Source organism: Rhinolophus sinicus, chromosome 4 (assembly GCF_057876585.1).
Source record: "Rhinolophus sinicus isolate RSI-liver-muscle chromosome 4, RSI-T2T, whole genome shotgun sequence".
Taxonomy (NCBI): domain Eukaryota; kingdom Metazoa; phylum Chordata; class Mammalia; order Chiroptera; family Rhinolophidae; genus Rhinolophus; species Rhinolophus sinicus.
In genome coordinates this window covers 9,746,434-9,771,440 of record NC_142504.1, presented here as the reverse complement: position 1 = coordinate 9,771,440, position 25,007 = coordinate 9,746,434, and the positions used below count along the sequence as shown (strand labels likewise).

Sequence of the window (25,007 nt, the reverse complement as noted above, 5' to 3'; positions counted from 1 at the left end):
CAAGAAGCGGGGCTCCACCTGTCTTGGAGCCAAGCAAGTAGTGAAAACAGAGGAGACTTTGTCTGCTGTCTTCTACTTTTTAATCACAAAAATCCTCCATCACTAAACAAGTAGCTACCAGCGTCTTCGATTCTCTGGGGTGCCTTATCTCTATAAAATCCTCATGTTTTTTACTGTTCAAATTAACTGGCTAGAGAATAGAGATCTATTATCTGAACAAGTGTTAGGCATATGTTTGGGAATGAGGGGATAAGTTGCATCAGGATTCAATTCGTGTGTGTGTGTGTGTGTGTGTGTGTGTGTGTGTGAGTGTGTGTGTATGAGAGAGAGAGAGAGAGAGAGAGAGAGAGAGAGATCCAGATGTGTTCAGAGAGATAACTACACTTAGTACAGGCACATATACATAGCTTGCCATAATTTTTTGAAAATTGCTTTATATAATTTTCAGACTTTGGACTCTCACTAAGGAAGTGATCAGGATTCATTCTTCCAGTCATTCATTCATTCTGTTTAAGTGTTGTGACCAATTGCCTTTTCATAGAACAGTTTTAGGGGAAAGGTAACACATTTATGGCATTGTATTGGCCAATTCACCAATACCAGCTCCTAGACAGTTATTTTTACTCATGCTTTATTGAGGCTCAGAGTAGCAGAGCAAATGTCTTGAGGTTACACAGTTACTAAGAGACAGACTGGGATATGAAGCCAGTGCCTTCTCCGCTAACTCAGTTTGCTTCTGCTAGTTTGCTACTTTAAAATGTCTACGATTACCTCTGAGGGCTTCAGAGGGTTATTTCCACTTCCACAAAGCTGACACAGACTCTCTTCGGGGGCAGTTAGAGTGATTTTGGTCTTGTTGCACAAACCAAGTCTGCAATTTGGAGGGCTCTTTCAAAGGAAGTCACAGCTCAGGCAGCTGTTTGCGGGCATCATATCATTTTGGCAAAGGGCTTTGGCTGTGACATCAGACAAGCCTGGGTTCAAATTTTGGCTCTATTCCTGACTGGTGGTAAACTCAGGAAAGTCATCTCACCTTTCTAAGCCTTAGTTTCCTCATCTGCAGAATGGGATGAATGTCAATACTGAACTCACAGAGTTGCTGTGAGAATTAAATAAGATATAGCATATAAGGCTTGGCGCAGGGCTTGGCATATAGTAAGTTCTCTGCAATGATTTGTTATTGTTCTTGATGAGCACGTTCTTGTTTAAGTTGTTATTTCCTCACATGGACTACGTTGCAAAGGCTCATCAGAAAAGGAAAACAAAGGAAGCTGATAAAGAAGAGACATAGGGATAATGATGCCAAGCCCACCCATCGTTATGAATGAACAGGGCGAAGTCAGTAACATTTAGTGGGGTTTTCTGTCCCTCCAGACTTGGACTTGGCCAATCTGTGCTGCTTCCTTATTGGTCCAGTGGTCTGTGGGCCCTGGTATAAGTTTTCCCCTTGTTCTCCATTAAACACTAAGAAAACTTTCCATGGAAGAGGGGCCTCATTTTTCTGTGGAATATTTACATCTCTATGCCTGTGGGGTCACCTTCACTTGTACTTTTATTGGCAGAGGGATAGGGCTGGGACTCGGGAGCGTTGTAATTCTGGAAAAACTGCCTAGTGGTCTGGCATCAAGGGGATTTTCCTGGCCCGCCTCGTGGAAGTCTCTCAGCTCTGATCCAGACCTGAGTGGGTTTTGCTGCCTACTAACTCCTGTGCTTGCCTGCCCCATCCGCATCCCATTTTAAATGCGCTTTCATTTTCTTCCGTGACACTGGTCTTTCTAGTGCATATCAGCAGTAAAGGGTGTTTTGAGTGTAGGAAATAATGCCAAGGAAGGAGAGCCCTTCCCCAGATTGGGATACACATAGGGTGAGGGCAGGAAAATAGGATGTAGTAGATACAACGATGGCGAATAAAGCCAATTAATAAAAATTGGTTGAATAAATAAAGGATATCAGTTTTTCACACCCTCTTTTATGGTACTTCTGTCCAACTAATGATATATTGACTCCTTTGTGCTCTAAAAGAATACAAATAACACCACCTTTCATGCCACTGGGGGGTCAAGTGCGCTTGTTGAACTTAGTTAAGATCAGCAAATGAGCGAGGTGTATATTTTAAGACCTCTTGATTCCCAGTTCTAATTCTATAAAACACCACTCAAGGCACTGGGGATAGCAGGTTATAAATTCAATAATATTATTCTTTCTTCCTTCTCTCCACACTTCATTCTCCCCTTACATTTTATTTTATTATTTTTAGCCTTTTCTGTGTTTGAAGCATTGTGCTGGTTGGGCGCCTTGGGGAGACAAAGACCAATAGGATAGATTCTTAATCACAGCCTAATGAGGGAGACAGACGCATAAATAAGTTTTACAGGAGTGACAGAAAAGCATTCTAATAGACTCACACCCAGGTACTGAGGGAACTGCAGACGAATTCTGACTGGATTATCTGGTACCTTGAGGAGTAAAGGAAGGATAGTCCTGATAAGCCTGTGTTGGAGGAAAGGCACAGAGGAGTGTAGGTTTAGGATGTGTGGAGATGGCCGAGTCCAGTGCGTCCCAAGCTCTGACGGGAGCAGGGGTTAAAGAGCTTGGTGGGAGTTAGCTAAGAGAGAACCCAGAATGTGATAAGGACATCAGTTCCACTCATTAATCAGGGGCAGCCCTTTAATATTTTTGTTCAGCCACATGACACAATATGATGTGTTTTGTATAAATGCCTCAAGGAGTTTCTGTGGGGGATGTTTAGAATGTGGAGAGGCTGGAGTTTGGACAATAGACTCCTGGGATGTGTTGTGGTCAGGTGGGGCAGGGACGGGCAGTGGGAATGAAAAGAAGGCATCGGGATAAACCAATACGGCTCATCCTTTTGAATTTCTTAAAGTGCCTTCCAGTTCTACAATATTTAGATTAAAAGATTCTAAGCCATGCTCAGCAAGACAGAGTAATAAAACTCAGTCATCAGTACAGTGGGGCGATGCGCTGGGGTGTCTCAGTAGCAGTCACTTTGCTAATCCCTTGGTGTCTCTAGAGAAGGGTGCATGCTAATTCAGTTAAATAGTTTACTTCCCAGAGCTCATGCTCAAGATTCTGTTTGGGGAGCCAGCTCTCTCCTTTTACAGTGACAGGTTGCTCTACACTGTTGCACGACCCATTTGGCAGCTTACGTACTCTGGTAGATATTGCCATGATAGTATGTATTCTCAGTGTTAGCACAAATTTTACACAATAATCAAAATTGAGTGGCTCACTTAAAAAAATAAAAGGGTAGTAATGTGCTGGGACCTCTCCACTTGCAAGGGAGGGTTGGAGCCCAAGTTGATAGCACTTGGCAATATGGTAGGTAGGAGACGTGTGAGATGGGGCGATTGGAAGGAATTTTGAGACTTCTAGCCAACGTTATAAACAATGTAGGAAGAGAAGAGCCCAGGGGCTTGGGTGGGTGATGATAAGACCCACCCAATTTGATAGACCTTCCGAATAGAAAAGCCGAGTAGGCTCTTCAAAATAGGTGTCGTGAACTCAGTGGAGAATTCAGGACAAGAGGACACCAATTTAACTGTCAGCATCGAAATAAAGTTCAAAACTTTAGGAATAAATTATTTGTCTTGGGAAGAGTTCTAAATTGAGATTTCAAGAAATGGGCCTAAAATAGTAACTGGAAGAAGGGCCATATTTAAGAAGGATGGTAAAGGGGAAACCCATGAAAGGGACCAAGAAGTAATTATAGGAGAATAAGGAGAACCAGGAAAGCACAGACCAAGGCAGGAGATGTTTGAAGAAGGGAGAAACCAGTGGTATTAAATGTTGCAGAGTTAGTCTGAAGATTCTACAAGAACAGCAAAGAAGGACTTTCTCCTCATCTGCTTGGACTATTTGGAACAATCAACAAAGGTGCCTACCCCCCTCCTCCTGCTGCACGTTTGCACATGAAGTGAATTGATGGTAGATGGAATTTGGGTGGAACCCCATTTGACAGAAATCCAAAACTAAGACTGCTGTAGGGATTTTGAAAATTTAGTGCAAAAATCATAAATTTTCCAAACTTGGATTTGAAAAGATCTTAGAAAAAAAGGAATAAATACCACATGAAAATTTAAAAGGTACCAAAACAAAACTAATTTCATGGATAAAAGTAACATACTTTTGCACATGCCTTTGGAATGTTTCTATAGTTAAGTGCAAAATGGACAAGACCACATTGAAGCATTTTTTTATGATGAATAAGAGCAACAATATAAAAGAGCCTGTCTAATATAAAATCTTACCGCTATAAATTTCATGTTTGCCCTATTAAACTGTTAATGATGCTTTAAAAATATTATGATATAATTTAATCCCTTAGCTAGATCTTCAGGAAAAATGCTTTCTTTTTTTCACTAAATTTTTAATGCCCGTGTTGTCATTGAAGCACAGCTGTGGAGTGGTGGCCTTGGTATCTGAAATTAGGGGATCAAGTGTCACCTGGGTCACCTGGTAGCTGTGCACCACTGAGCAGGCACCTTGCTCTCTCCGAGCCTTAGTTGTCACAATGGTGTGTATGTGCCCTTCAGCTTCATTTCTAAGGAAGAGTAATCCTGCAGACCTCAACTGTCGGCAGTCGCTATTAACTGAGGAGCTGTGTATGGGCTGAATCTACTGATGTTTGTGAAAGGCCTTTGTAAATAGTGTAAATGGAATTCTTATTAAGGGCAAGCGCTTGAATAGAAGAAAGTGAATTGTAGGCCACAGACCAGTGTTTAGCACATCATTTAATGAATGTATTTTTTAGGAACGATAGTATAGTGGTTTCTCTGTTGACTCCTTAATAGGTATATGGCTTTGGGTAAGTTGCCTAATATTTCTGTTTCTCACATCTTTATCTTCATCATAGGGATTTTGTCAGAATTTTGAGTTAAAACATAAAATTCTTAAAACAGGGTCTGGAACATGGTAAGCACTTCAGAAATCATAGCTATGGCCACTGTCTAAATGCTTCGCAATTACTGCCTACATGATACTTCTAAGGAGTGATGAAATGGACTGTTCTTACTACAATTTATTGTTAACGTCTATGAAATGTGTTTACTCTGAATTTCTGTCAGTGTAGACAGTGCAACTTCAGTAGAAGTGACAGCTAGCCTTTCTGCTAAAAGATGGAAAACTCTAGTAGTATTTGGGCTTAGCAAGATGGGGTGCTCCTCAATTTTTACCTAAAAAATGGTTTACTTTCTTGATCGGTGTTCATTTACAGACAGCTGAATCACAATATTGCTTGTGCAGTGAGGCCCAGCTGTCCTTTGGTGACACTTGCCATTGAATCAGGAAGTGGCAGGTTAGTGGCAAAGATGGAAAGCCAATTACTGAGTGGACCCATTGAGCCTGACATTTCTGGGTCCTCCCCATTTTAGAGTGTGCAGAGTCCTGCTATCTGACCAACCAGTTGCTCGTGCATACCTGTGGTTTGGGGGACTCACCCTATACAGTATAATTAACTGGTGTGACTGCATTTGGACATGTGGACCCTACAAATCCACACACCAGCTTTGTTTGTTTGCGACCAGCGGTCCTGTCAACTCCTTAAGAGTCTGCGTCTTCTTCTCTTCCATAGCATGTCCTGGATTGTAGTGTAGTTAGTTGCGTGAATTTGTATCTTCAGAGAGGAGGTCCTCAAGTATAAGAACGTTATCCGGTTATCTCTGTAAGCCCCATAGCTTCAGCGAGAGGTCCTCAACCTTGGGACTTGAGTGGGAGTCAGGCTGGAGTTTCCTGTTTATAGTTTGGGTTGTTAACACTTGGGATAGCTCCCCCCAGAATGGAACTCCAAGTTCCAAAACATAATTCTCCCAGAGAGTTTGTCACAGAAGGTCAACCTCCTCTATAAAAGACATCCGAAGTAATCATTACAAAAACACTTTTTTTCCCCTTTGAAAGGAATGTAACTCACATCTGAAAATTTAGAAACATATAGATACAGAGACCTGCTTTTATTGGTGACAAAAAGAACCTTCTCTCTCATAGAAATAACCTGCTGTCAAAAGCAGCAAAGTAGGTGACAATGCAGGGGGACCTGGGATTATCTCACATCTGCTTTCAAAAGTCACAATGAAAGCGTGCCTCCTGTCGCTGTAGCTGTGTTCTCCAGTCATTTCCTCCCCCTTTCAGTGAGGCTACGGCCGAAACCTTGACACAAGCCTTGATGTTTATATTAGGTTTTGGATGTTGGCTCCCTTGGCTTCTGGTAGCTAACGCTGTTGAAAATTATGTTTTTCTTTTAAGGACAAAGGCCTTATTGTATGTGCATGTTGTGTAGAATAATGAGTTGTGTTTTTTTTTTTGTTTTTTTTTTAAATGTTAGGTAATGGGTAATACTAACCCAGATCTGCCAAATGAGAAATTCACAGGTCTATCACCCGAATGGCCATTTAAGGTTTCACTCAGGTAATTCAGCAAGAGAAAATGAGAAGGTGGGATAGTGGCATCTTCACTGACCACAGCGTGTCCCCCAAACGCCTTGCTTTGATGGAATAACCATAAAACGACTGGGAGAGGACTTGCAACATGAGTGATGGTACCCCAGAGACACTTCAAAGAGAATGACAGTGATAATAAAAATAACAGAGATAACAATGTCACGTTTTAACTTATAAAAACACGCATTTCCAAAATAACCCTCGTATTCATAGTTGAATAAATAGATTTTGGCCAGATGTGTTTTCATGGCTGCTAAGGCTTTAGGCGTAGGCTGAGCATCTTATTTTTAGAGCATGTGCGGTGGCCTCTCTGGTTGTGCTACTCGCCATTTTAGTTGTGGGCGACCCCAGGAAGACTATTTCCAGAAGGGCATGGGCCTGGCCTTCAGAAAGGAGGCAGGAAACCAGAGCAGCCCAATGCTGTTCTGATATTTCTTCAGGCCTCAGTGAGAGGCCTTTTTAGCAGCTTTATCTTCATTTCTTTTCCTCTTTTTCTGTAAACACTTTTTCTTTAATCTACCTTCCTAGATTCCTCTTTGAGGCAAATCTGTGGATGACTGCAATAGCGTCAAGGGTCTTTTAACCTCTCTCCCTCCTTTCTTTTCAATGAGCAAAGAAAGGGCGTTTTCATGCTTTTCCGTATTTATTCTTAGAGCTTATTATTTAAAAAGGACTAGAGATGCCTATTCCATTTCATTTTCTAATTGAACAGAACTGTTGGAGCCAAGATAGGACAATTGCTCCCTCTCGGCTCAGTGGCGCCCGTTCTATGTCAGTGGTCAACGGTGCTAGAAGCTTCTGCTTCAGTAAAGCCTTGCTGTGTCATATTTACTGTATTTGACTGGCTCCTTCTGTTCCTTTACCTCTTAGAAATTCACGAATTCTAGAGGCTCCCATGGCTGCTGGGTCTCTCCTGCTTTGTGGATTTAGAGTGTAAAAGCAGTGGCCTGGAGACGTTCACAGAGCAGTGTTTCTTGGTCTCTGGGGGACACTAACGTCATGATTGAGAGGACATGAAAGATTCATCAGATATTCTCCCACTGGAGAGCTACCCCACCAAGTACCTGTGTTCATGCTCCTTGGGGGGGAACCAGACCTACTGGAATTGAGAATTGAGATGTGGTGATTTCCTGTTTTCGAGTACTTGTGGAACAATGGTTCCTGTGCCCAGGGGGACCCATCAGAGGTCAACTCTGAGTCCCATTAGCATGTAGGTGAGCACCCAGATGGAAATTCCTTTCCCCTAAGAGGTGACTCCAGTTAGAATTTGGAGAAGGGAAGGGGGCAGGAGCCTGTCCTTTTTGGGAGTCTCCTCACCCAAGAGGAACTGGCTGTACTTCCTCCCTGCTGGGCTGTGCTGTGCTGGGGCTGCAGGTACCCGTAGCACTGGCTTCCTTGTCCTTGGAAGTGCTTGCGTGTGTGTAGGGGAGTAGTTGGAACTTGTTTAACAATCTGATTTTTTTTTGGTTTTCTGTTTCATGTAAATCGTACCATACACTGGACAAGGGTAAAGAGAAGTTTGCTTAAAGTACTTTGTACACTAGTTGGCCAAGTTACAGATATGTAGAGCCCCCAGATTTTGGTGTTAGAGTGAAGCACATTCAAATTTTTATATTTGGTGTTGACCTAGAGAAACTGCCGTTTGTCGTGGTTCAACCTCATATGTACTTTGAACACCTCTTTTACACTGGAGATAGTCAACCTGCCTGCTTATTGCAGCGTTATCTCAGCGAGGGAAACTTTAAATTTAGAGTGAAGTTACAGTGGGTTCATAAACTAGAAACAAAATGTGGTGATAGAATAAAACGCTAGCACCCCTCGATCTCTGAACCCCAGCTCTGAATGGGCTCTTCGTACATCCTCAGGACCCCTCCGATGGTGGTGGGGGAGGGGCGGGAAGCATTTCACCTTATACCAATGAGAGGGATAACACGGCAACTGAATTGCAGGACTGAAGTAGGGAAATGATTGATGGTCATTAAACTCAGCACATATTTATTGAGCATTTATGTTAAGAATGGCCCAAGGCACTGTGAGATTGGAAAAAAATGCCTTTTTTTTATGTGAACAAAGAGAGATTAAATTATGTTCCAGATAGTTTTGAAGTTAGATCTCTTTTATTGCTTTAGAGTTCTTTGAAAACGGATGAACTCATGCAAGCCATGCATATTAACCCTTGGTTGGAATATTTGATGAATAAGGACAAAGTATTTTTCTTATTCCTTGATTGTGCTAGATTTTATGTGTGTATGTATTTAATATAAAGTTGGGATAACGGATTGAGTTTGCAACCTACCTTCGATCATAAGAGAGTCTAAAGTCACATTGTGAACATGTGATTGACGCAGGGGTTGTGTACATGTTCCTGAGGGTGGGGGTGCTGAGAGTGGCCCTCTGAGCACGGGAGACAAAGCACTGGCAGCCTCGCCTCATCCTCCCTCCTCACCCACACACTTATCTGATTACACGTCTTCTCTTACACAGTTGTAGCCTTAACAAGTCAGTGGTAGGAATTTTGTCTTCAGATTCCTCTGTTTTTCTGCCAGGGCCCTGGCTGCTTTCAGTTTTTCATGTGCAGAAAAACCACCAGGGAGCTTGTTAAAAATACAGATTCTGGGGCCCTTCTACAGAGGCTCTGACTCCGTAGGTCTGGCAGAGACCAGGAAGTGTTCATTTTGAATAAACCCTTCCAGGGATTCTATGCAGGGACCAATTTTTGAAAAACTTCCCAACCGAGGTTAGTGGAAAGGGAAGAATATATAAATATGAATACAAATATAGGTAAATTTCCTCCTGAAGCAACCTGTGAACTAGTGGTGAGGTGCCTCTGGAATTCTGTGATTGGTACAAAACTTAGAAACAGGTCAACACATAATGTTATTATTGTAAGGCTATCACAGTTACCTTGCCATCAGCCATCTCTATTGAGGTGCTACTTTTTCTCTTCATGCCCTCTCCACCATCAAGCTTCCCCTGGTCACCTGATCAGAAGTAATGACTTATTCTTTGATGCCTTATGTTGGTTAGTTGTATTATAACCCTTACGCCTTCCTACCCTGCAGTTTTATGAATTGCGTACATGGCTCTCTCTCCGACTGGACTTCAAGCTTCTTCAGGGCAGGGATAGTGTCAGATTCTTCTCACTGTCACTCAAAACATCTACAACCGCACCTTGCACACTGTCTCAACTACTTTATGAATGAATGCTGCGTTCGTAGATTGAGGGCAGCCCGAACTTCATTTTCCCCAAGCGGGGCTGTGAGGTAGGGGAGGCTTTCTCAAGAAACCTATTTCACAGCTGAGATCATTAAGGCCTGGAAACAAAGGAAGACAAGCTCACGTTGCACTTGGACTATAATTCAAGTTTGGGTATCCCGACCATCCCTGGGGGTAGACCTCATGGAGTTATCTTTTCGAGAATGCTTCCTGACCACAAGGGTTGAGAAAGCACCCTGAGGGGGTGAGGGAGAGAGACCCAGCACATCACTTCCCTGGGGATGCTGTTTTTAATAGTCCTTGTGGTTCAGTTAGGTAGAGTCCTGACTGGCGCCTTTGGGTGGGACAGGCTGACCCGCTGGGTGGCTGCCAGTCTTTTCATGTGATGGATTCCCACAGGGATCCACTCTGTTTCCTGTGGTCTTTCCGTGATGGGCAGCAGCTGCAAGAGGAAGCTGATGTGATGTGTGTTTGTTGCTTCTTCAGCCTCAGCCAACTAGATGTAGCAATTTGACAGAACAGCCAGGGTTTTATGACTGACTTGCTGAGACCCAGCAGCATCTGGAGGAACCAGAGGCAAGCAATAACAGAGAGGTAGGATTTAGAGGTGCCCCCACCCCACCCCTTCCATTCCCAAACCTCTGTAATCGAAACTGTTTCCTTCTGGCCGTGTCTGTCCAGTAGGTACCTTCCTCGTCCAGGACAGAACTATTCTGGGTAATGTTAGTTCTTTTCTCCTCTGTAGGCCTTCTGATTTCTGCCGACACCTTCCTGTACCTTATCATGGAGAGTGTAAAGTCAAGCTGCCCTGGTTCTGGTTCTGATTCATGTTGCTTCCACATAATTCTGGTCACGTTGCTAAACAGTTTTCTATACTTTTAATGAGGATGCTTTAAAAAAAATTTTGTTTTGTTTTAAATTCGCCTGGCATTCTGTTGTTCCTGGCTTTCACCTTTATCATCTTCATCTTTCTTCTTCTTCTTTTTTTTTTTTTTTTTTTTTTTTTTACCATGTTATTTTCTTTCTCTGTTATTAACCCAGCATTTCCATGATGTCACCACTCCCCAAGTTTTGTGGCTTGTTTTTCTCAGTTTCAGTTTTTAATTCTTGGTTTCAGCCTGATAATGAAATGTACAAACAGAATTACAGTGGGGTGGTTGTTCTTCCTACACATACCATGTTGGCCAGACATTTGAGAGATGGAGTGTCCAGTGGGGAGCTGTCTGTCATAGGCACAGTTAGAAGAGCTGGTGGAAGGCCAGAGGAGGGCCATTTGTGATCATGACTAAGGGGTCGAGAAAAGGATGGCTGGGAAGAGCTAAAGGGCTAGCTAGCTTAGAGCAGTGTCAAGTGCCTAGGAGCGGGTTTAGTAAATATTTTTCACTAATGATGATGTGCCGATATAATTTAGCCTGGTGGAGAGAATGCCCAGGGGAACTTGAACAGCCTTCCAATATCTGGGAAGGAAATATTCTGTTGAAAGGACAGAGAGGAGTAGAAATCCCAAAGTTGCAACATATCTTTAGCCCCGCTTCTCTGCTGGCCTCTGCCTCTCGCACACTTCCAGAGTGGGCCCCAAGGTGGTTGTGGGGTCTTGGCTTCCCTGCTTCTTGGCCAGGGCCTCTTCCCTACATCCCCATATCCTAGTTGCCCCACCATAGATGATCTCACGCTTCTCACTTTCAGCCACATTTGTTGGGATTAGAAATTGAAAGCAGGGTCTGACTGTGGACTCTGTTTATCCCAGGGTTTTGCCTTCAGATCACAGTATAACCGAGAAGGAATACTTAAAATGAGGGGTTTCCCCCTTCTGTCCTTTTCTGTCTCTCCTAAGGGTTTAAAGTTCTCTCATTCCCCACACCCACCTTTAACACTCACCTAGTGTTTGGTCACTAGGTTCTGGTGGGTCCCAGACATGTTGGTGGGAGACCTGGTCCTAGAACTTTTCCCTGGCATTCTCAGCTCTTCTAGTCAGGCAGAATTCTCCTAAGCTTGAGTCTATTCTGTCAGAGATGTAGCTTGGCAAGCATGGCGGTTATTAGCGCTAAGGGTAAAGGATGGCCAGCAGTGGCCAAGACAGCTTCTCTTGTGAGCGTCAAATGTAGACACTGACAGGCCTGAGGTATGTTGGTCTCTAGGTATCTGGCACACTGAGTAGCAGGAGCTGAGAAAAGGTGACCTCTGGTAGTCACTGGATTAATGTAGTAATCTCAACCAATGATTGATCATGTACTGGGGTGTGTGTGTGTGTGTGTGTGTGTGTGTGTGGACTTTCACGTGTAGAGTTCTCTCAGTGTTTGCATGATGGATTTATAAGAAATGTTTGCTCCCTTTATACTCCTTCCCTAGGTGATTTTATATAGACCCATGGCTTATGCTCCATGCTACCACGTTTATGTTCCCAGCTCCGTCACCCCTCAAGTGCAGACTCGTATATCCAAGTGTCTACTTGGCGTCTCCACATGGATGTCTAGGAAGCATCTCAAACTTAAAGTGGTCCAAACAGAGATCTTGTTTTCCACTCCTTGCCCAAGCCTAGTCTCCTCCAGCCGACCGTCTCAGCTGCATTTTCTCAGGCCGTCAGCCGTGCGGCCCTTGATTCCTCCTTTTCTTATACATCCTGTGTTCAATCTCTTCGCAAATCTTGACATCAATACTTTGAAAATATATCTAATTTCTAACTACCTCCATTATCACTTTTGCCTCTGGACAACATATTATCAACCAGTGGTCATTTAAAAGTATATACCCAATGACTTCACTTATGAAAAAGCCCTCCAGTGGCGTCTCCTCTCTGTCAGAGTACAGTCTGAAGTATAACTGGTCTACCAGGGCCCTCCATGGCTGGCTCCGGATGTCGACTCTGGCCTCACCTCCCGGTGTATCCTCCCTCTCTCTGCTCCAACCACACCCCTCAGCTCCTGCTTCATACTCAGCATGCATGATACCCAACACCATCTCAACAAGGGCATTTGTGTTTGCTCTTTCTGGTACTTGTAGCACACTTGTTCACTGTGTTTATATATTCTCCTTCCTTCATTCTGGTCGCTGAGCAAATGTTTTCTTTTTAAGGGTCTTCCCCCCCCTCAATAATACCACACCTTATCATTCTGTTCCCTTGTCCTGCTTCATTTTCTCCAAAACCCCCATTATACTGTATATAAATATATATATTTGTTTCCTTTAGGTCTCCCTACTAAGATGTCAGCTCTGTGTGGATGTGGATTCTCTCAGGTTCATGTGGTAGCCCCAGAGCTGGGACAGTGCTGAACCCATTTAGTGTGTATCTGTGGATGCATATGTGCCATTTGCGTTTAATTTTTTGATTCAATAATTTGAAGATCTAACTAATTATTCTCCTCTAAAATAAATTATGGATTTTCCTTTCTACTTTAAACTCTGCTTTTTCTGTAATGATGACTTGCCTTTTTCGTAGCTCATATTACTTTGCATGTCAAATCTGATGGTGGGAAAATTATACAAATGCACTGACTGAAAGATGAAAAGCTGTCTCTAGGAAACAATAGTATAATAATGTAATATCTAATGAGCAGTTATAATTATAAAATAAAATTTTTTTCTATAGATAAGTATTTTGAAAAATAGATATGACTGTTCATACTTGGTAGTATGATAATTATTAGTTTTGGAATGTAAGTTAAAATTCAGTATGTTGGTATTTTATACTTGACCTAAAACATAGTATCCAGAAGAAAGACTAGCAAAGTGTGTTAATTATTACAATTTCATAGAGCAAGAAAAAAGTGGAACAAAATATTTTCCCATGATAGAGATAAAACAAACTGTTCTGTTCTCAATGCCAAGCCACATTGCTGCACCTGAGTTGGGAGTGCCCTGGAATGTCATCAGGGAAGGAGGTTCCATTTGGGGGTTTTCACATCCCAAGGTGCTGACATACGAGGTCAGACAATTAAGTTCGCAAATTTGTTGCAATGATGTTGCTAACTGTTTTTGATATCGAAGGGATTATTCATTATGGATTTGTACCAGCTGGACAGTTAACCAAGTTTACTATTTGGAAGTGCTGAAAAGGCTGTGTGAAAAACTTAGACGACCTGAACTTTATGCCAACCATTCATGGCTCTTGCATCACGACAATGCACCAGCTCACAGGCATTGTCTGTGAGGGAGGTTTTAGCCTGTAAACAAATAACTGTATTGGAACACCCTCCCTACTCACCTGATCTGGTCCCCGATGACTTCTTTCTTTACCCTAAAATAAAGGAAATATTGAAAGGAAGACATTTTGATGACATTCAGGATATCAAGAGTAATACGACGATGGCTCTGATGGCCATTTCAGGAAAAAGAGTTCCAAAATTGCCTTGAAGTGTAGACTAGGTGCTGGCATCGGTGCACAGCTTCCCAAGGGGAGTATTTTGAAGGTAACCGTAGTGATATTCAGCAATGAGGTATATAGTGTGTTTTTTAGGATGAATTTGCAAAATTAATTGTCTGACCTCGTATGTGGGTCAACTTCTGTCTCAGTGAAATAATTGTGTAACAAAACTTTATTTTAGGCTTACTCAGTGGTTCACATAGTGTCCAAAAAACCAAGATAATTTGGATGATCTCAGGGAGTTTGTGGCCGTGAAATTTGGTTGAAACTGACCTTTCCCTCCTCTGAACTCATGGACAGCTCTACTGTCACTCATGTTGCAACATGTGAGGTGCTTTTGCTGTGTTTATGCTCTGGCTCCTCTCCCTCTTGGACTGTAAGCTCTTCTAGGGCAGAAGATATATCTGATTCATATTTCCTCTTCCCAGCAAACCCTGGCTCAGTGCCTGGTCCACAGCAGGGGCTCAAAAGGTATTTGTTAAACAGATTCATGGAGTTTTAGTCAGATAGAGTTTAATTCTGCAAAGTTTTAACCTGCAGAAAAATCCACATTTATAGCCAAGATGTCACATTTTCTGAAGGTCATTTGTCTTCTTTTGACACTTTTGTCTTATTTTAGGTGTTAAAGCTTCTGACAAGCTGTTTTATGGTGAAACCCTTTTAAAAGCCAATTTTTAAGGGTAATAAGCATGATGACTGTTTCTTTTTTAAAATGGGGCACATGTTATGAATCTCTTTAGCAACAAATTGATGTTAACGTTTTGTGGGTAAACAGCCACTTTCATTCCTTTATAACACTTCCATCAGAAATGCATCATAAGCAAAATTGGCATTCATTTGATTGTTTAATGAGTTTGAAAATGGAAGCTAGCGATTAAAATTACATTCTAAAGCTATGAAATAAATCTGTGGCTTCTCAGCTCTTTCTGACATCTGCATGTGGCCCTTGGGATAGCCTTGGTGAAGAGAACATGCTGCTAATGGCCCTGAGTCAGACCAAGGCTAGCTCATAGAATAGCCTGCATTTGGGAGATACTGTCCGAGGCTGGGTTTTTCAGCTCTGTGAACGTCTAGCCAGCCAGAGGGCTTCTGGCCTCTTTCTCCCCTGCCTGACGTGCCTACGGCTAACTAGACACCCTCTGCCATCAGCAGCAGTGTGAATACAGCCCCGGAGCAGGGACCTTTGCAGTACCTGACGCATCACACTGCTCTTACCATTATCCGGTGGCAGGACAGCAGGAACCAGCTCTAAAACCTGTTGTCCCAGGGGTCCCTTTGAAAGCCTCTGTGATTGCTGGTGGTTGGGGTCAATTGTGCAGATGTCTTTAAAAGTGTCTCACTAGTGACCAGAAAGTTACTTTGTCAAGATGACAGATGGGCTGTGAGCAGCTCCTTCGCCTGTTCCCTGTGATGTCAGCTCCATTTACTTGTCAAGATCAGGTATTTTTGTAGCTCCCAGCAGTGCGTGGGCTTTCCCAGGCAACCTGTGAAAAATCTTCTGTTCTTTTCTGTGAACAATCAGCTCGGTGGCTTGCTGTTGTCCCACAGGAGTGAGAGGCATTTGAGGACCTGGTGAGTCCTACCCCTTGTGCGTGGGTGATGCAGGAAGGAGACATGTGCTGACAAGAGGGTGACAACCCTCCAGGGCTGACCATGAGAAGTCGTGGTGAGACAGAAATGGGATCTGAGACATCCGGTTTCCATGTATTAGACGTGTTCGCTCTTCTTTGGCGGAGAATCATTTATGGGTACAATTAAAAGGGTCCACTGAGTTCTCAGTTTCTTTATAGAGCCAGGGAGCCCATCTTATATGTGGCAATTCAGAAACAGGACGGCCAAAATAATACCTCCAGCTGTCATTTCTTAACCCCACATCTCAACCTTTTCCAGGGACGTTGCTCTAATTTTATTGTTATTTTTAACTCTTTAACCCTCACTCCCTCCAATTCCCCTGCCAGCCTGGGCTGCCCCCTACCCCCGAGACTGGGAAGACTGGCTAATGCCCCCTGAGCCATAGATCCTGTCAGTGGTTGGACTTGGACCCCCATCTTCTTCCCAGGATTTCAAAAGAATTTGCCAGAAAGGCACGAAAATGTTCACAGAATTTCATCTCCTCTTTCTTTTGTGTTTTCTTTTTGGGCAGAAGAAGAAGCTGATTCACTATTCCTTATATGCCGAAGGGTACCCTGCAGTGTAAAATAATCAAAGATGTTGGGAGAGGCCGCTGGACCGCTTGTGCAGGAGGCCACCTTACTTGGCAGGACTCTGTTCCCCCTCACCCCTTCTTTACACCTTCTTCCTGTCAGGGGTCTGGGGCCGTTTCTCTGTGGCACTGACTCCAAACCACATCCTAGCTCTCTGAGTCCTTTTCGGTTGGGTAGACTTACGAATTTTACCAAAATAAAGGAAAGATACTGATATTTACTTCTCTCAGTTCACATACCTGACTCCTGTCCCCTGGCAGATGGGGACACCGTTCACCTTCTGGTTTTCCAGGATGCTTCTGGAAGCCCAAGTATGGGGTGGCAGAGCTACCTGTGTGACACGGTCTCTGCGCTAAGTCACGAGGGGCTTTGTGTCCAGTCTATTACACGAATATGGGGCTGCCAGCAGACCCCTCGCGTATACGATGTACGCTATAATAAAAACCAGACAGTGCAACTTTCTTTGGGCTACTATTTTTATTTGGTGGTTATTTCTTTTGTGTTCTGCCATCTCTAATGTTTTGGTTCTATTTCAAAATATGATTAAGCAGAATGAGGAGCTGTTTGGCAGTGCCATGTTTTAAATCAGAGTGGTACTTGAGTAGCCGGGACATTCTAATGGCCTGTGTTTCTTTGTTCTGAGAGTTCCTTGAAAAGGCCAAAGGAAAAAAAAAAAAAGAAAGCCAGACCTAAATCCTTAAACAGCATAGGATCCAAAACAATCCCTCCAACAAACTAAAGCCCATTAAAAAAGAATTGAAATGTTAGGTAAGTTAAATATAAAAGGGGCCTTCTTATTAATCCCCCGTTGCTTCTGTTGGCACGTGTCATATTTTCAAGGTACAATATCAGGAGAACACTGTCATTTAGTGATATATTAGGGCCATATATCATCAGAACATCGTCTTTGTAGAGGATATGGGTACTAAAAGACACGATTCTGGCCAGACAGAACAGCAGGGGGGTCTTACTTCTTTGCTCCACCCCCTGCCCTTTTCTTTAATCTCCCTCTGTTTTGTGTTGCAGAGAAGTGAATTTCTTCATGGGATATGACTTGTTGCAAAATAATCGGGGGGCCCCAGTGGGCTTCATAAAGTCTTTTAAATGGCTGGGCTTCAAGGGCAGCTTTGTTCGGAGTTTGCACTGTTAGCTGGGGCGGAGGAGGTTGGGTTTGCCAGGGTCCAGGTCTCTGGGGTGAAGGCTCGCTGAGCCTAGACAGGAGGAAGAAAGAATAACACTCTCAGATGTAGTGCAATGAGTTGTATGATGTTCTTGCAAGATGCCTCAATATTAAGATTCCAAACGTATGGCCATTGGATGCTGCCAGCCTCTCAGGAGAGGCACCCCCTCCACTCAGATCAAGGAAGAAATGAGAGGATTTGGAGGCTTTGGGTCTGTCTTGCAAATGACTGGGCATTCAATAAGGGAAACTTTCTTTGAGTTTGTAAGTCAGAGACTTCATCTGTCTTCCCTATGAGGCACTGTTTTTGCTCCTGTGCTCACAATGAAACCATAAACCACTAAGGTTTATAATGGTCTGAAAATGGGGAGTGCTTACCAAAGGCAAACATTTAAATTCTTAGCTGTAAGAAGAGATGGCTCATCTTAGCCTCTGAACCAAGCTGTGTAGCAAGTGATTAAATCCCTGACTCTGACATCAGTCCTGGGTTTGACTCTCTGCCCTGGCTAGCTGTGTAAACCTGAGCAAGCCATTTAACCTGTCTGCTCCTCAGTTTTCTTACCCATAAAATAGGGGTAAATCAGTGTTTTCTTCAGACTTGTCGCGAGGGTGACATAGAAGGTAATACGTGTTCAGCACAGTCTGACAAATCATAGATTTTCTATAAATGTCAGGGACTGTTATTCTCAAAAGTTCTGTAACCTGCCTGGGAAAATTATATGCCACTGCAGTGTTTGGTTAGAGGTGGTTCAGCTCTGTGGCTTTGGCTGTTGAAGGGATTTGCAAAAGCAGTGGAGGTTGGGGGTTCAGAAAGATCTGAAAATGCCAATTTACGTTAAAAGCAAGTGCCATTGACACCTCCCACCCCTGTTGCTAACTTCACTCAATTGGGGAGGAGAAGAGATCCTTGGGAAACCGTTCTGGCTGGGAAGTTTGGGCCCTTTTCCTTATCAAACTTATTTTCCTCCTCACCGTAGAAATGGTTTTGTTAGTTTTATTCATTATTGTTATCATATGATTATTATTTTTTTTACTCTCTCCATTTTTTTCAACTTTCATTGAGCTGAGAATCATGGCCCAGAGCCTTGTACTTGTACACGGAGGCTTTGTAGTGGACGAAACTGCCTTTTTTTCTTTTTTTTTTTTTCCTTCCAGCTCTTTCTGGGCAAGAGTTATGGGGAAGTCAATTGTACTATCAGTAACAAAGAACAAGCAAGTCAAAGCTTAATTAAAATAATAAATTATCAGTCAAATTTAATACTGCCATTGGCAACCACTGAGCTGTCTCAGTCCCCCCAGCCTCAGTGATTCTTTTCCAGGAGATGAAGAACAGATTTTGTCCAATGGAGGCAGGCTGGAGCAGGTACGAGCTTGTGTTGTCTCCTCTCCCAGTGGTCATGCTGGCTTGCAAAGGATTTCCCCTGACTGTATATTCCAGAGAGGGAATCACTTTATTTTACATTTTGAATGATCAAAAACGGTGACAAACACTGGAACCTGCCTCCTTTGGGTCTTTTCTTTCAGCTTTTGGCTACATCTCTGCGTTCTAGACCTTTCACGCTGTGAAGGGAGGTCTGTTCACCCAAGTTTTGGCTCATCCCTTGTATGGCACCTTTCATATGTTACCTTAGAACAGAGCCTTCCATGTGTGACCCAGGTAGCCTGTCTTTCCAGAAAATTTCGGGACCAGCTCAACTACATACTAATTGATTCCTAAAATCTCAACAGTCACGTAGGAGCTGAGCTACTATTAATATGGTACACTCATAAATTGTAATGCTGTGCCTTAGCAACTAGCCTGCCTGGCTGGCCCCTGAATCCAGGCTTGGGAACCAGCTTCTGTTCCGAAGTCCACTGCTAGCCAGCTATTTGACGGACCTGAGACACCTACCGGTCGTTCCTCGTCTGCAAATCTTAAGAAATCTGTAAGGATGAGTAAAATAATGTCTGCAGAGCTCTTCAGAAGAAAAGTGCTGTGTAAACATCAAGTATTAGTCTTCTGGAGTTTTATAATATTGCCTAGGAAAAACTGTGTTCAGAAGTACCACCAAGTCCCCTTTGGCTCTGTTGGGGCTGGAATTGGGTTACCATGCGGGCACTGCAAGGAAAAGTTGACCTCTGTGACTTTACGCATAGGGAGACTAGAAATTCCAAGGAGAACGTATGCTGGATGTTGGATCACCTTCCTCCTTGGGAAACTTCACACAAGACGTCCTAGTCCGAAATGCAAATTCCCTTGTGAGCAGTTTCGAGTCTCTCAAATAGTGAAACACTCACTATTGTGTGTCTGCTCCGAATACATTCTGTAATAAAAACAATTTAATTAAGGGTCAGAGTGTCCTATTTGTATTCACTGACTACGATGGCTTTTGAGTCAAGGCGAAATTCTCTTCTGTAATTCTCACTGGGTGCCAGAAGTGACCACACACGGTGTGTGTGCAGTCAACAAACGTCCGACGTCCGGGTTCTTCCAAGAGCTTGAAGTTTCTGCAGCATGGATAGTGTGATTTCTTGCTCGCTCCTAGCCCTGAGTACCAGTCTTTGGTTCGGCTGTTTTAGAACTCCCACTGCTAAGCTCCTTTACTTCTCACAGTCTCAGAGCTGGGCATCCATCCCCTGACAGCAGCTGATGACCAAGGGAATAGCTTATTGAGGATTAATAAGGGTCCCCCCCGCCACCACCACCACCATGGGTATTTGCATTTGGGTAGGGCAATTCTGGAAGGCAGCAAAATTTATGGGGCCCCTTCCTAAATGAGATGACAGTGATGAAATGACAGAGGGGCCCGTGTGTATATTTGGGGGGGGTAGTCTGGAAGGTTTCTAATTTAGGACGGAGAGTCACTTCAACCTCTTTATCCCCTCTAATGATACTAATACTACCTGGCCCGTGTGCTTCATGGACATACTGCGTGTTGTTCATTTGGGCAGGAAAAATATTACAGCTTCACATCCTTCTCAATTTTCTGAAAAAGGATCTGGCACTTAGGATTTGTGAGTTTGCCAAATGATTCCCAGGCAGACTTTGTTTTCCTAAGAGACAAGGATTGAAGGAAAACTATGCCATCTTCTAGAAGAGACTTGTGTGGTCTGCTACCTTCCTAATATGGCTATGGAGGGTCAGCAGGCAGGGCATTAGGTGTTTTCATTTGTATTCTTATTTCAAGAGATTTCTGATGCTGTTGCAGTGTAAACATACAGTATCTGCGAGCTGACTTTTCTCCCCATCACTCTCATTGTATTAGCTACTGTGTTTTCCTGTCCAGATTTCTATTTTATTATTATCATTTAAATATAAATGGAAGGTCAGGTGGTACTTTCCATATTCTATAATAGGATTGGTCCTGGAAGAATCTTAGAAAAAAATATCTTTAAGACATTGACTTAGCACAGAACAAAAGCATCTCAAAAACATTTTTTTTACTGGTTTCTCTGAGGAAGGCAAACAGGAAAATCTCACAGTGGTGCTTTGTTATCTTCTGTCTCCAGCCCCTTCCCCTCCCCCACCATCAGTGAGAGATCATTTCCCTCTGGCCCAGACACTGAGAAGCGCTCAGGAGGCACTTGCGGGTCCTAGGGCCACAATTCCTAAGGCCCGGGAGCCAGGGAACTCTGTGCTGCCATCTAGTGGCACGTCTTCAACACAGCAAGCTGCTTGCTAGAATCCTGCTCGAACTTGGCTGTGGCCAGAGCTGTGGTTTGGCTTGCATCCTTATAGAGCTTTGTTGCCAGCCATGTAGACTTTTTTTCTTTTTCACTCTGTATGCCCCCCTTTCATTTTTGTATGTTGGCACTTCATTTCATGCGTCTCCAGAGGCCACATTTTGGGTTTTGGTATATTTGCTCTTTTGGAAAGGAGACAATAATGCCAACAGATGCCGTTGACAATGGGTAAATCACAGGCTGGGTGACCCTAGAAAGTGATAAACATGGGGAGACAGACTGAGAATGAAAAATATAATGAGGTTTATTACTCATATGCACTGGCTAGGTCAGTATTGTAGAGTGTTCTGACATTTTTCCTCTAGTGCATATTTGTCACCATTTCTGTTCCTGAGATTTGGGGAGACTCAAACCCAAGCTGGAATCTTGGGGAATATTTGTTTGAGGATGCCAGTCTGTCTTTCAGAGGTGTGATTGGCACAGATACCTGTAGTATCCAAAATGGCACAATTTCCCTCCTTATCAGAAAACAGCCGGTGTTCATAGAGCTTCCAGTGTTTGCTGATGACACAGCTCCTGCGAGTTATTCTGCTCTTGCTAGAGGGCTACTGTCACACTTGTGTAGCCACCAATCTCCTCTGGGGCCTCAGGGCCTGACATTGTTTTGCTCTGGTCTGTATTAGGAATGCCTGGGAAATAACAAAGCACTTTTAAATGTGTGCCTTTGGAGTCAGACAGACCTGGGCTTGTATTCCAAGTCTGCCTCTGTGTGACCTTGGGCAAGTTTCTTAACCTTGGTTCCTCATCTGTAAAGTGGGGATGATGGAATTTTTTGTGTGTGAAATAACGCATATAAAATTCTCAGCACAGAGCCTGCTACATACGAAGTGTCCTGTATGTGTGAATCAGTATCAGACAATGTTTCTGGAATGAAAAAGTGAACCCAATGAACTGTGACCTTGAGTCAGAGCAGAGGACGCTTGGTGCACCTGGGGAACGAGGAGTCCAGTGGAGATGGGCTCCCGAAGGCATGGCTCTGTGTGTGCCACTTCTCACCAGAGCCTCTAGCTTGAAGACCAGGGTTTATGTCTCTGAGCAACATCAGGCAAAGTGGACTGAGTAATCTTAGTTAACCTGTGCTTGAATTTACTCTGTAGCTGCTGGACCCAGTTCAGGGGATGGAAGAATCAGTCTCTCACCAGCGATTCCCTGTAGTTCTTCTTTCTTTCTTCGAGGGCCTGGGATTCTAAGCGTGGGTTTCATAGACATGCCGGCCAGACCCCAGGGAGAGGATCGGATATGGTCACTCTGTACCAATGTGACCTTTGGTAGAATATGAAAAAAAACCTCCAAGTGTTATTAGAAGGGACAACAAACAAACAAACAAACAAACAACAACAAAAAAAACCCCACTACCTGTGGCTAAGGTTTAGCTTTGATCCCTGTGTGTGTGTACAAAAAAAAAACTTCCAGATTTGAATCTATAAACCATGTGGTTGGGGTAAGTTTTGTGCTGGACGGTAATTACAAGCTATTAACTATGAATCTTGGGATCCTGTGATGGATCCAGACTGGCTCCTAGGTTTCTAATTTAGCAAAGAGTTCCTATGTGTAAGAGAGTGTACGTCTTCTGTTTCTCAGACCCTGCATTGTGACTCCACACCCACCCCGACTGCCCTTGGAGCTTTGAATTCCCTGTATCTGAGCACCTTCCTTTCAGAAGAGATGAACTCGGGGGGTGGTCCTTCGCTCAGGCTGCAGCCAGGTTTGCGTAAGGCTGGGGTAACACCTGCTCTGCTGGGGGACGGTGTTCACCTCGCAGCCACCTTGGGATGCAGGGAATCGGTGTCCAACTATGGCTGCAGAGTGTGCTTTGCAAAGCCGCATAGCTACCTGACCATCGTTCTTGATTGCTTTGGTGGTAGCAGAAGGGCACTATTAATTTTTTAAATATGCTTCTTTAATTTGCACTGTGACCACAACTACATACTGCATTTAGAATATGAGAAAAATTAGGAACGTAAATCAAAGGGCCGTGACTCACAGGGAGACTTGTTGGTGCCACCGTCCTTATGAAGAAGAGAGGAGGAGAGGAGAAGCTTTGGACGGCTTGGAGCCAGGATACCTGGGTTCAGACTGTAGGTCAGCCGTTCGCTAAGGACTGTGGACAGCTCCTGAACCCATCTGGGCCTCAAGGCCACAAGAATAATCTCCGCACAGCAGAGGTAGTCAGCCCTGCTGCACATTGGAATGGCCTGGGGGGCTTGAAAACAACATCCAGGCCTGGTCCTTAGATAAATCACATCTGAGCTTCAGGCGCTGGAGACAGTGCCAGTCTTAGCTAAGAATTGCCCAAAGGTTCTGATTTGCAGCTAAGGGTGAGGACCACTGCCTCACAGGATTGTAAGGAGTAAATGAGGTTAGTCCCCCAAGGGCCCTTACCACAGAACGGACACCCAAAAGTGGGGAAAAAGGAAACTGGAGTATTCGGGCCAACCACCCAAAATCATACACCGACACCAACAGATGAAAAGCTGAAAGGTCTGCAACACCAGCCCTATGGGAGTGGGTACAGGTAGCTGAGCAGTGACGCCCTCTGTCTGGGTGGCGAGGCAGGTCCTGGCCAGTGTATCACTTTATTGGCCTCAGGGTTCCTTACCTGAAATGATGGTCATTTTCTATGTGTGGTACCCAGTGGGAAACTTTGAGCAGCGTCGTTCCCATGATGGCCTCATGATTCCCATGATGGCCTCATGATTCCCATGATGGCCTCATGATTCCCATACTTCGATAGCCTCGCAAAGCCATGCGGGTGGTGAAATAAGAAGATTCTGTAGAAACAGAGCTGTTGGGATGAGGCCCAACCTCCCAAGGCTCCATATACCTCATTCTGGAGAAGTGGTAATTGGTGAGTGAGAGGGAGTGGGCTTGTAGAACTCTTGGCGGTTCTGTTCATTTGAAAGGGGAGGAGATGACAATCTGGATTCATTTTAGAATTAGCCCCTGGGAGCATCTTGGGGGGCTCTGGGACTCCTAGGGACTTTGAGGGCAGCACATAAGCTGACGTGTTTTATCTTAGAACTGCTTCAGGGCTGGCGTATGGGCTTGGCTTGGACCCCAGCTCCCAACACACACACACACACACACACACACACACACACACACACACACACCCCTTCTCCTTGGTTTTGGACCAGAAATGGTGAGATCTTCCTTACTCTCATGACCTTGAAACATACAGGGTACACTTGTGAATCTCCAAAGGTCATTGTCAGAGCTGAGGTAGAATTTCTGCTGCATGTATTCCAAGAGGGTTCTAGGTTCATCTCAAGGTGAGAGAGAGCTTGAGGTGTCCCTCCTCTCCGATCTGCCCCGAATCAGACAATGAATGTGATAGCACTTGCCTTAACTCAGGTCACGACCTGGGTGGGAGTTCAACTTGAAATCCACTTCTATCACTACCACGCAGTGTAATCGTGAAAAAGTCACATACCTTCTCTGAGCAGCAGTGCTCTTGTTTGTAAACAGGGCATCATGGTAATACTCGTCTCGCAGGATGTTAGTAAGAATGAAAGCCACAGCAGCTAGCATTGAGTAGACACTTGTTAACAAAGCTCAAAGCTCGTTGACGTTTTGTGACATGACATTTTTGGTTCATGCGCACCCAGTTTACAAACAGGCATGTACATCCTCTGTGGGTCTTCTCTTAGTCATTTTAACAGCTAAGCTTTCAGGATATAACCAAAGATGCAAATACTCACCATACTTTCATTAGCATACGTGCTAATATAATGCAGCTGTCGCACGGCCATAAAACACTAAGGACTGTGTCTCTGCTTGGCATGGAGAATATTTTTTTTTTTCTCTTACTGAGCCGATTCAATACTCAACTTTGTCATTATTTGAGTTGGAACTTTAGATTGCTGCATTTT

The 25,007-nt window shown here is 43.8% G+C and overlaps 1 protein-coding gene across 3 annotated transcripts in view; it reads left to right on the top strand.

Moving 5' to 3' along the window:
* The window catches only part of BMPER (BMP binding endothelial regulator), a 221,676-nt gene that overhangs the window by 5,198 nt on the left and 191,471 nt on the right, over nucleotides 1-25,007 (top strand). The gene's annotated exons all lie outside the window — the stretch shown is intronic.